General features: G+C 36.1%; 1 pseudogene; it reads right to left on the bottom strand.

Moving 5' to 3' along the window:
- Positions 1-9,738: 9,738 nt before the first annotated feature.
- On the bottom strand, positions 9,739-10,659 carry LOC101099799 (annotated as a pseudogene).
- Between the last annotated feature and the right edge of the window lie 1,168 nt (positions 10,660-11,827).

Genomic DNA, 11,827 nt, shown 5'->3' with positions numbered 1-11,827 from the left:
GCTATTGAGAAAGACATTTTAATTATTCCAAAGATATTTATTAAGCCTCTAATATATGCCAGACAATTTGCTGTGTGGCAAGACACAACAGTAAGGATGGCAAACTGGATGTTCCAATAATGTGGCAACAATAGCTCTTTTCTCCACACTCTTCTTAAAACGTAACTGCCATTCATCCCATAGAGATTTGCGTGTTGATGTTTCCTCCATTTGAACCTGGGCAAGTTTGTGATTATGGTAAAAGTGAAGTTATATAACTACTGAGGATAAGTCATAAAAGGCGATATTGTTTCTGCCTGAATCTTTAGGAAACCTTGCTCTTGGAATCAATAAGTTCATGAAGAGGCCCACATGGAGAGGAATTGAAGTCAGTACCCATCTGCCAGTCACAGGCATGAATCATCTTAAAGTTGATCCTTGGGTGTAGCTTGAGTTGGGCCACCCCCACTGGTACCACATGGAGCAGACACTCACAGAGACTGCCTATATTATATATTTGTGTGCTAAATATGTGATCGTTGCTATATTAAGTCTCTGTGTTGGGCGTCCTGGGTGGTTCAGTCAGTTAAGCGTCCAACTTAGGCTCAGGTCATGATCTTGTGGTCAATGAGTTTGAACCCCGGGTTGTGTTCTGTGCTGATAGTTCAGAGCCTGGAGCCTGCTTCCTATTCTGTCTCCCTTTTTCTCTACCCCTCCCCTGTTCTCTCTCTGTCTCTCTCAAAAATAAACTTTTTTTTAAATTTAAGGCTCTGTGTTTGGAGGTGGTTTATTATACAGCCATAGCTAACTGGAATAGTGAGATACAAGTCAGATTTGTATCCTTCTAAAGCTTGAATGATAAATAAAATTAAACAAGCAATTATAATATAATGTGAAAACTTTTCTAATATGACCAGTACCTTAATGTAGGGGTATATTTAGAGGACGGATTGCAGTTTTCAAGAATAATAGCTTCTCTGAAGAAGTAACATCTAAGATGACATATGCAGGGTGAATGCAAAATGGAAGTTGAATGTCTTAGAGATGGAAAGAAAAAATATGTCTTGATAATAGCCTGTGTGAGGACAGTGGGGAGTATGGGGGAAAAAACCAGGAAGAAAAAATATGCAAAAATTAAATGATATCACATTAAGAAACTTGGAATTTATCCTAAAGTAAGTGATAATCCAAAGTAATCTTTTAATTAGCTAAGAATGTGGTCAGCTTTGCATATTAGAAAGATTAGGAACCAAAGGGATGTGCAGATGGCTTACGTAGTCACAGTTATTCAATCCTTCTCTATCTGTAGAGTTTCTCATCTTGGTTAATGGAAGCTACATCCTTTTAAATGCTCAGACTTAAAACCTCAGAAGCATTCATCCTATCTATTTGCAAGTTCTGCCCTATTTTTATATCTAGAATCTGACCATTTTTACCATCTGTATTGCCACCATCCCGGTCAAAACCACCATCTCTCACATCAATTATTGCAAAAACTTTCTAAAAGATATCTCTTTTATTACATTTGCCCCACATACCTAAAGGTCTATTCTCAACACAGCAGTCCGAGTAAACTTTCAAAGCCAAAATCAGATCATCTCATACCTCTGCTCAGAACCCTGAAGTGGCTCCCCATTTCCTAAGAAAAAACCAAACTCTATGCAATGACCTAAGAGGCTGCATATAATCAGGCTCCCTGTTTTCTCCCTCACTTTCTTTTCAACTTTTCTCCCTGTCTGTTCAAGCCACACTGGGACACATTGACAAACCAGCGGCCTCCAGCCGTAGGTCTTAGCTTTCTTAGCTGTTGTTTCCTCCTGGAAGGTCTCTCCACAGATATCTAATTTTCTCAGCTCCTTCAAGCCTTTGTTCAAATTTCACCTACTTAAAACTGCGGTTAGGAATCCCTTCATTTATCATTCCTTAAACTTCCTTATCTTGCTCTATTATTTTTCTTTTTCTTGAAGCCCATATCATCCTATAACATACCATAAAATATAATTTATTTATTTGTTCATTCATTTATTCATTCATTCATCCATTCATTCATGCACTCATTCATTATGCCTACTACAGTAGTCTCCTTTATCTGTGGGAGATGCATTCAAAACCCTCAAGTGGAGGGGCACCTGGGTGGCTCAGTCAGTTAAGCATCAGACTTCAGTTCAGGTCATGATCTCATGGTTCATGAGTTCAAGCCCTGCATTGGGCTCTCTGCTGTCAGCATGAAGCCTACTTTGGTCCTCTGTCTCCCCTTTCTCTGCCCCTCCCCCTGCTCGCTCTCTCTCTCTCTCTCTCAAAAATAAATAAACAATTAAAAAAAAAAAACAGTGGATGCCTTAAACCAGTACTACCAGTGGGTAGTACTGAACCTTATGTACACTATATTTTTCCTATATGTACATACCTGTGATAAAGTTCTATTTAAAAATAAGGCACAATAAGAGATTAACAACAAATAACTAATAACAAAATATAGCAATTATAACAATATACTGTAATAAAAGTTATGTGAATGTGGTCTCTCTCTCTCTCAAAATATGTTATTGTGATGTACTTAGCCTTCTTGTGATGTGAGATGATAAAATGCCTAAGATGAAGTGAAGTGAATGATGCCTGTATCATAACCTAGTGTTAGGCTACTATTCACCTTCTGACAATATGTCAGAAGAGGATCATCTGCTTCTGCACAATGATCGACCCCAGGTAACTGAAACTGCAAAAAGTGAAACCATAGATAAGTGGGGATTACTGCATTCTTTTATATGTCTTCACTTCTACCTGCTCCCATTCTTGATAGAATGTAAGGAAGTATGATGGGAGCAGAAATCATTTCTTCACTGGTGTAAAAAACTACCTCAAGAAGTATCTGGCACGTAGTAGGCATTACATATTTGTTTAATGAAAGACTAGATGATAGGTAGGTAGAGATGAAAGACCCTATTCTTTTCACCACATCTAATTCATCCTTTATAATTTAACACAACTTTTGACCTGCCCTTTTCTCTGCTGAAATTCTACCACTGGGTTGTTTGCGTTACCCTTTTTTCTCTTCACTGTGACTGTCATTGGAATTTAATCAACTATCAAAGTCATCTTGGCCCTTTGGCCAGACCAAATACAAGATAGAGCATTTCAAATATTAATACGCATGCCACCCTAGGGAGGAAAATAGGAGTGGCCTACATAGGAATCAAACATTTAAGTGACATATTCAAGGTCACTTTTTCAATCAATATGGAAAATAACAAGTACTTTAAAGGGCAAGATTTAAATTTAATATATTTGGAGGAATTGATAAGATGATGAAGAACATGCTGAATGAAACTAAGTAGAAGCAAGTGTTGAGTAGGACAAAACTATATACATATATAGTAAGTGAAAAATAATCCTTCCCTTTCTTACACCACTGCTATGTTTGGATTCATCCATCCTGTATCTGAATTCTACTCTTCTCTCTTGATAATGTATGATAAGGAACAACTCCCTCAGATTCCCTTCAGGATCACAGGATGGTTCGTAGTCATCTCATATCATAAATAATAATTTTTTCATTTGTATTGAGAATCTATTATATATGTGTCACACAGGTACTAAGGCCCTCAGATTGTAGGAAGGAACAAAAGATATATAATTTGTTTGCTCTTGGAACTTATAGTCTGGATCTTCCAGTACTTAATGGAAGCAGCAATACTCAACTAGAGTTCAGTTAGTATGTCTGTCAGTTGCTCCTGGCGTGTTTTACAGATGCCACTTACCCTAGTCTTGGCCTCGTAGGGAACTAAAAGTAATTAGAGAAGACACAGATACTTTTGATTTCTTTCAACTGAAAAAAAATTGTATTGATATTATTTCTAGGATTTCTAGAATATTCAGCATATTTTTTCTTGAGCATTTGTTCTGGACACTGTTCTAAGTTTTGGTATCAGCAGTAAACAAGATACAAGATACACATAGTTGCTACTCCCATGGATATTCCAATATAATGAAAGTAAATATCTTGTCCTAAACCAGAATCAATGAAAGAAACTTCCATAACAGTTTTATAAATCCTGATGATTCAATATTTTCTCTACCTTTCTCCCATTTTTCATGGCTATGACAACCTACCAACAATAGGGGATCAGGAATTGGAAAATTTAAGGATGAAGTCTTTACTGGTGTTTCTCTGCTTTCCTACTATCCATGGTTTTCTATACGCCAAAGTTGTTCCTATTCAGTATACTACCAGCCATCTCAAAAGTTTCATTACCTTATAAGTTAAATCTGGCATGTGCTTTTAATGCTCAGTCTCTATAAGTGAAAATCCTAGCATTTATAGATAATATACCCCACATAGAAAAGTGCATGTCTGGACTACAAGTGCCACAGAAGTAAAAAGTGTGGGAAGACATTCTAAGGCAAATAGCATGGCAACAAATTAAAGGAGTCATTTTAAAAATATAAAGCCATTTAAGGCTAAAACACACTGATACCATATTCTGCTTCAAACTGAACTTGTGTTTCACAATTTTAACAATATGTGGACACCTTATAAAGAACAAAGACATTCTTTCTCTCCCCCTTCCTCATCCCACAGGTAGCCTCAGTAATTATATTCTGTTTCTCAAAAATATTGAAGTTGTGATTTAGTCCTTATGTTCATAGGTATTGTATAACTATAAAATTAAAATTATAAGCAAAATACAAAGCCATAAAACCAATAAAATTAAAACATTAATGCCAGACTTCTTTTGCTTCTGGTCAAAATAAAGTATTAGGGAAAGGATTTAGCCACCTATTAGAAATAGGTCTCAAGTCATTGGAAATCTGACAATGAAGAAGAGTGAGCTCTGAGCAATGCGAAAAAACACGATGAACTTTGAAACCCCCAAGCTTACCACACAGAGAAGTTCCAGACTACAGCTTAGGAAAGGGGGAACCCATGCAGAGAAACTTGCCATATTCCTGAGTTGAGGAGACAGAGGTGAGAGTCAGGGCAAGGGTTTGCAAGAAAGCATACCAGAGAGCAAAGAGCTGGTAAAGAGAGTACTCTTGAGACCTAAAGACATTTTACTTCAAGTCTTAAGGTGGATTCTGATCAGCACAAGCCTGTGAGGAAATTATCCAAGGCTGGGGAAAAGAAGTACCTAAAGGATTAGAGGAAATAATCTCTGGAACACACACAGGAACTGAAATAGTTGCCTGTTTCTATTAACCAGAGTGGAAGATGATATAATTCACAGGGTATAGATGGCATACTCAGAAGTCTTTTGCCAAACTTCCCATGATCTGATACAAAAAGCTTAAAAGCGAGATGTAAAAGAATCAAACAGTTCCAAATAACTGTATCTAAGAATAAACTGCAAAATTTCTCTAATAATATAAATGCATCCAGCACTCAACAGGTAAAATTTGCAATGTCTGGCATCCAATCAAAACTTATCAAGAATGAAAAGACGAAGAAAAATAAGACTATAAAGAAGAAAATGTATAAAAAGCCAGAAATTCTACAAATGGTGGAGATAGTAGGTAAGCATATTAAAAGTTACATAACTGTATTTCATATGTTCAAAAGGATTGGACATGTTTAGAAGGGACATCAAAGATATATAAAAGACTCAAATTGAATTTCTAGAGATGAAAACTACAATATTTGAAATTAAACCTACCCTTGCAGGGATGAATGGAAAATTAGAAACTTAGTGAACTTGAAAATAGCAGTAGAAACCATCCAAAATGAAATACAGAGAGTAAAGGATGTTTAAAAAAGAATAAAGAATCAGTGAGCTGTGGGATAATATCAAGCAGCCTAATATATGAATAAATGTAAATGCAAAAGAGAAAAGGAGGAAAAACATTGAATAAATAATGACTAAACATTTCCCAAATTTGATAAATATTATGAACTCAGAGATCCAAGAAGCTCAATGAACCTCAAGAAAGAGAAACATAATGAAAATTAAGTGAAGGCACATTATAATAAAACCACTTAAAACCAATAATAAGGAGAAGAACCTTGAAAGCAGCCAGAGAAAATAGACACACAGAGGAAGAAAAATAAATTACTTAAATTTTTTTTTATGTTTTCACTTAAATTTGAGTTAGTTAACAGACAGTGTAATATAAGTTTCTGGTGTACAATATAGTGATTCAACACTTCCATGTATCACTTAGTACTCATCACAAGTCCCTCCTTAATCCCCATCATCTATTTAACCCATCCCCCTACCCACCTCTCTTCTCCTCAGTTCTCTATAGATAAGAGTCTGTCTCATGGTTTGCCTCTCTCTCACTCTAGTCTATCTCATGGTTTGCCTCTCTTTATCTCTCTCTTTTTGCTCATTAGTCTTGTTAAATCCCACATATGAGTGAAATCATATGGTATTTGTCTCTCTCTGACTGACTTATTTCACTTAACATAATACTCTAGCTCCATCCATGTCATTGCAAATGGCAAGATTTCATTTTCTTTATGGCTAATATTCCTGTGTGTGTGTGTGTGTGTGTGTGTGTGTGTGTGTGTGTGTAAATACCACATCTTCTTTATCCATTTATCAGTCAAAAGACACTTGAGCTGTTTCCATAATTTGGCTATTGTAGATAATGCTGCTATAAACACCAGGGTGCATGTATCTCTCTCAATTAGTATTTTTTCATTCTTTGGGTAAATACCAAGTAGTGCAATTGCTGGATTATAGGGTAGTTCTATTTTTAACTTTTTGAAGAAACTCCATACTGTTTTCCAGAGTGGCTGCACCAGTTTGCATTCTGACCAACAGTGCAGAATTGTTCCACTTTCTCCACATCCTCAATAATACCTTTTGTTTCTTGTGTTGTTGATTTTTGCCATTCTGACAGGTATGAGGTGATATTGTGGTTTCAATTAGTATTTGCCTGATGATGAGTGATGTTGAGTATCTTTCATGTATGTGTTGGCCATCTGTGTCTTCTTTGGAAAAATGTCTGTTCATGTCTTCTGCCCATTTTTAAATTGATTATTTGGGTTTTTTTTGGGGGGGTGTTGAGTTTGATCATTTCTTTATAGATTTTGGATACTAAGCCTTTATCAGATATGTGATTTGCAAATACCTTTCCCATTCTGTTGGTTACCTTTTAGTTTTGTTGTTTCTTTTGCTGTGCAGAAGCTTTGTATTTTGATGAAGTCCCAATAGTTTATTTTTGCTTTTATCTCCCTTGCCTCTGGAGACATATGTAGAAAGAAGTTGCTAAGTACAATGTCAAATCTCTTGATGGAAACAATAAGGCTACAAAGCTATGGGTGACACCTTTAAAGAACAGAAAGAAAAAAAAAAAACTTCATCAATATAAAATTTTTACTCATGGAAAATATCTTTCAAAACAAATGTGAAATGAAAATACTTTCAGATATGCAAATCTGGAAGAATTCATCAGCAGCTGATCTATGCTAAAGAAATGTTAAAGGAGAAGTAAAATGATACCAGATAAAAACTGGTGTCCATGAAAAGGAATGAGGAAGGAACATAAGAAATGGTAATTATGTCGGTAAAAACTTTTTTTTCTATTTCAATTTGTTAAAGGATTAAATAATAACAATTTACTGTCAGCTTTATGATATACATAGGAGTAAAATTCATGACAATGATAACATAAAAGCCCAGTAGAGAGAAATGAAAATATACATTTACTATGTATGAAGTTTTATAATATTACATGAATATTGGTATTTATATATTAAAAGTATATACTATGAATTCCAAGGCCACCAGTAAACAAAGTTTAAGATTAAAAAAACAATTATATCTAATAATCCAGGAATATATATTAACAATGTGGATGATACAGAAGAAGACAAAAAAATAAGGAAGAAAAACTAATGGACAAATAGGATAAAAACAAGAAAAATGATAGATTTAAATATCATATTCAATAACCACATTAAATGTATAGTCAATCCTCATTATTTGCGGATTCTGTATTTGCAAATTTGTGTGCTTACTAACATTTATTTGTAACACCCAAAATCAGTATTTGCTGTCTCTTTCCAGTCAGTAATCTATGGACTTGTGCAAAGCAGTGAAAAATGTAAGTGCCAGACATGCAAGTTCATAGATGAAGTCAAACAAGGCAACACTCTGCCTTCTCGTTTCAGCTCACCTACTATGAACAAATGTCCTTTTTGTAGTCTACTTAGTGCCACATTTTTCCATTTTTTGTGCTTTGTGGTTGGTGATTTTGGTATTTAAAATGACCCCCAAGCACCATACTCAAAACGTATGTAGTGTTCCTAAGCATAAGAAGGTTGTGCCTTACCATGACAATGAGTGTGTTAGACAAATTTCATCTGGGCATGAGCTGCTTATGAGCTCAATGTTAATGAATCAACAATATATATTCAGTAAGGTATCTATAACAAGAAACACACATGAAACAAGGTTATATATTGATTGGCTAACAAATAAGTTATAGCCAGAGCCTCTAGGAGAGAACTTTGTATTTCCCAAAGGAATGATACTTAGGTTATTCACTAATCCAGTGATCGTGATGACTTCACGTAACAACTATTGTATATATCAAGAATCAACTAGTTCTTAATTACCCAATTAAATGAAATTGCAGATTGGATTTAAAAAGTAAGACCTGGAGTACCTGGGTGGCTCAGTCAGTTAAGGGTCTGATTCTTGGTTTAGGCTCAGGTCATGATCTCATGGTTTTGTAAATTCAAGCCCTGCGTCTGACTCCACGCTGACAATGCAGAGCCTGCTTGGGATTCCCTGTCTACCTCTCTCTCTGCCCCTTTCCCTCTTGCGCTGTCTCTGTCTCTCTCACAGTAAATAAATAAATTTTAATAAAAACTAAATAAATTAAAAAAAATCAAGACCCAACTAATTTGCCTAAAAGAAAGTTACTTTGAATATAATGACACAGGTTTAAAAAAGAGACAGAAAAAGTTACACCATGCTAATACTAATCAAAAGAAAGCTGATTTACATCAGAGAAGATTTCAGAGCAAGAATATTATAGGGATAAAGAGATTAATTTCATAATAATGATGAGCAGATCAATTCTTTAAGATGTAACAATTCTAAGCATTTCTGCACGTAACATCAGAGCTTCTAAATATATGATGCAAAAACTGATGTAACTGTAAAGAGAAATATACAAATCCACAACTATAGTTGACAATTTCAACATACACCTTTCTGTAATTGATAAACAGGTCAGCAGAGTATTAGTAACAACAAAAAAGCTTTGAGTAACACTTTTTTTTTAAGTTAATGGTCTTTTTATTGGAAAAAAAAAGACTAGCATTTACAACTTGGAATGGACGTTAACTTGTAATTTCTTGAACAGCAATGTTGATGGTTGTGCTGAAGAGTCCAGAGCCACAGCCTACCTCTGCTGGCTCCAAGTCGGGTTCAGGAGGTTTTAAAAACAGAGAGTCCAAAGATGCTCCCTTGGTAAAGGTTTCTTTTTAAAAATTTGTGTGAATTCTGACAGCCCGACACCCATCTCGGTCTCTGGTACAATGCGGACAACGCTAAACCAACACACACAGGATGCCGGCAGGATGTGTCACTGTCACCACGGGTGGGGGGGCACGGAAGTACAGGGGGCTGTCCTGCTCTGTGGGGCTGCGTCTAGACAGTCTATCTATCCTTCACCCATTTTTCTGCACAGCATCCTGAGGTAAACCAATTTTAAAGGTTTGTTTTCAGTAAACCCGCTATGACAATTTATACTAACAAATTGAACTAGAACCCATTTCGAACAGGTTTTTTTTTATTTGTTTCTTTCATTTTTCGTTTTTAATACAAAGGCCTGACTATGCTCAATCGTCAAGCTGCGTGCATGAAAAACTGGCCAACCCAAACAGTGTAGTAATCATTAGCAAACGGAACTGCAAGGAGTCCACTGTGTTTCTTTATTGTTAAGGTAGTACAAGTATTTATATCGTAAAACTGATGTGTAGCGCTTCATCTTTAGGGGACAGGACCACCAAGCAATACATGCAGATTTTGTGTGTGTGGACAGAAGGTACTTTTGACATTCAGTTTTGCTATATAGAAACAGAATGAGTAAATGAACTTTTTTTTTTTTTTTTGCAAGAGGTAAGTAAAAGATTCAATTTGATTCTTCCAGAGGGGGGAAAAAGGAGTTGAAAGTACGTCTTCACTTTGCAGTCATCGTCTGTACAAATTCTTCATAGTTGATTTGCCCATCTCCATCGATATCTGCTTCTCTGATTTCATCTACTTCTTCATGTGTTAGTTTTTCGCCTAAGTTTGTCATGACGTGACGTAGTTCTGCTGCACTGATGTAACCATTGGCATCCTTGTCAAAGACTCGGAATGCCTCGCGAATTTCTTCTTCACTGTCTGTATCTTTCATTTTTCTAGCCATCATGGTCAAAACTTCTGGGAAGCCAATGGTGCCATTACCGTCAGCATCCACCTCGTTGATCACATCTTGCAATTCGGCTTCTGTTGGGCTCTGACCCAGTGACCTCACTGACGGTTCCAAGTTCCTTTGTTGTGATGGTACCATCGTCATCTTTGTCAAATAGGGAGAAAGCTTCCTTGAACTCAGCAATCTGCTCTTGGGTCAGCTGATCAGCCATGGTGCGAGCGAAGGGAGGAAGAGCAGAGGGAGTGAGGGTGGCTGCACCAGCGCAGAGGCTGTGACTGCGGGGGTGCCTCGGCTGCTGCTGCTGCCGCTGCCGCTGCCCGACTCGAGTAACACTTTTAATCACCCTAATCTAATTGACACTACAGAACACTCTGCCCAGTAATAACAAAACATATATTATTTTCAAAAGCATTTACCAAGCAAGATAGATCAGATACTGAAAAGGAGAAACAACAAAAATCAAAGTGAAAATCAATGAAACAGAAAACGAAGAAGAAATTGAGAAAAATAAATAAAATCAAAAAAATGGGGGAAAGGTAATAAACTTGGAAAAATCTAGATTAATCAGGGGAAAAATGAACTACAAAGATATCAATTGCCAATATCTGACATGAGAGAAACGACATCCTTACTCTACAAATATTCAAGGTTAGTAAGAGAATATTCTGAAAATTATGCCAATAAATTGAATTCATATGAAATGGAAAAATTCTTTGAAAGACAAACTATCAAAGCTCACTCAAGAAAACAAAATGAGATCATCAGAATAGGTCTATATCTATTAAAGAATTTGACTTTGTACTTAAAAATCTTTCCACAAAGGAAATTTCAGCGAATTGCTTCACCTCTGGATTTTGATCCAAGAAAGAAATATCAATTCTTGAAAAAAATCTAGGAATTATTTTAAACTATTTTAAAGTTATTTTAAATGATTTTTAAATTTTTTTAATTTGTGTTGAATATTATATTAAATAATTAAACATTGCGATCAAGGAGGACTGCTCCCAAGATTATAAAGTCAGTTCAATATTTGAGAATCAATCAAGGTAATTCACTGAGGTGGCTTTGTCATTTCAAACTGTCTAGGCTGAAATAAAGTTGACCCTTGAACAACCTGAGGACTGAGTGGCGACCATGCTCAACCTGGGGACTGGGCAGTGACCATGCTCCCCAAATGTAAGTACTAATAGCTTGTTCTTGCTTGGAAGTCTTGCCAATAACATAAACTGTCGACACATATTTTGCATGTTCTATGTATTACATACTATATTCTCACCATAAAGTAAGCTAAAGAAAAGGTTATTCAGAAAATCATAAGGAAGAGAAAATACATTTACAGTTCTATATGAATATTTATTGAAAAGCATCCGAGAATCACCCACCAACCCCCCACTACCAACCACCACTACCATTGGGGCAAGTGGTAACAGCAGTCTTGGTCCCAGCATGGTGATGTGCTGCAGCCTGGTGGCAGCAC

The sequence above is a fragment of the Felis catus genome, chromosome B1 (genome assembly GCF_018350175.1).
Source record: "Felis catus isolate Fca126 chromosome B1, F.catus_Fca126_mat1.0, whole genome shotgun sequence".
Lineage (NCBI taxonomy): Eukaryota > Metazoa > Chordata > Mammalia > Carnivora > Felidae > Felis > Felis catus.
The sequence above is the reverse complement of the archived record's forward strand: the minus strand, read 5'-3'. Positions and strand labels throughout refer to the sequence as shown.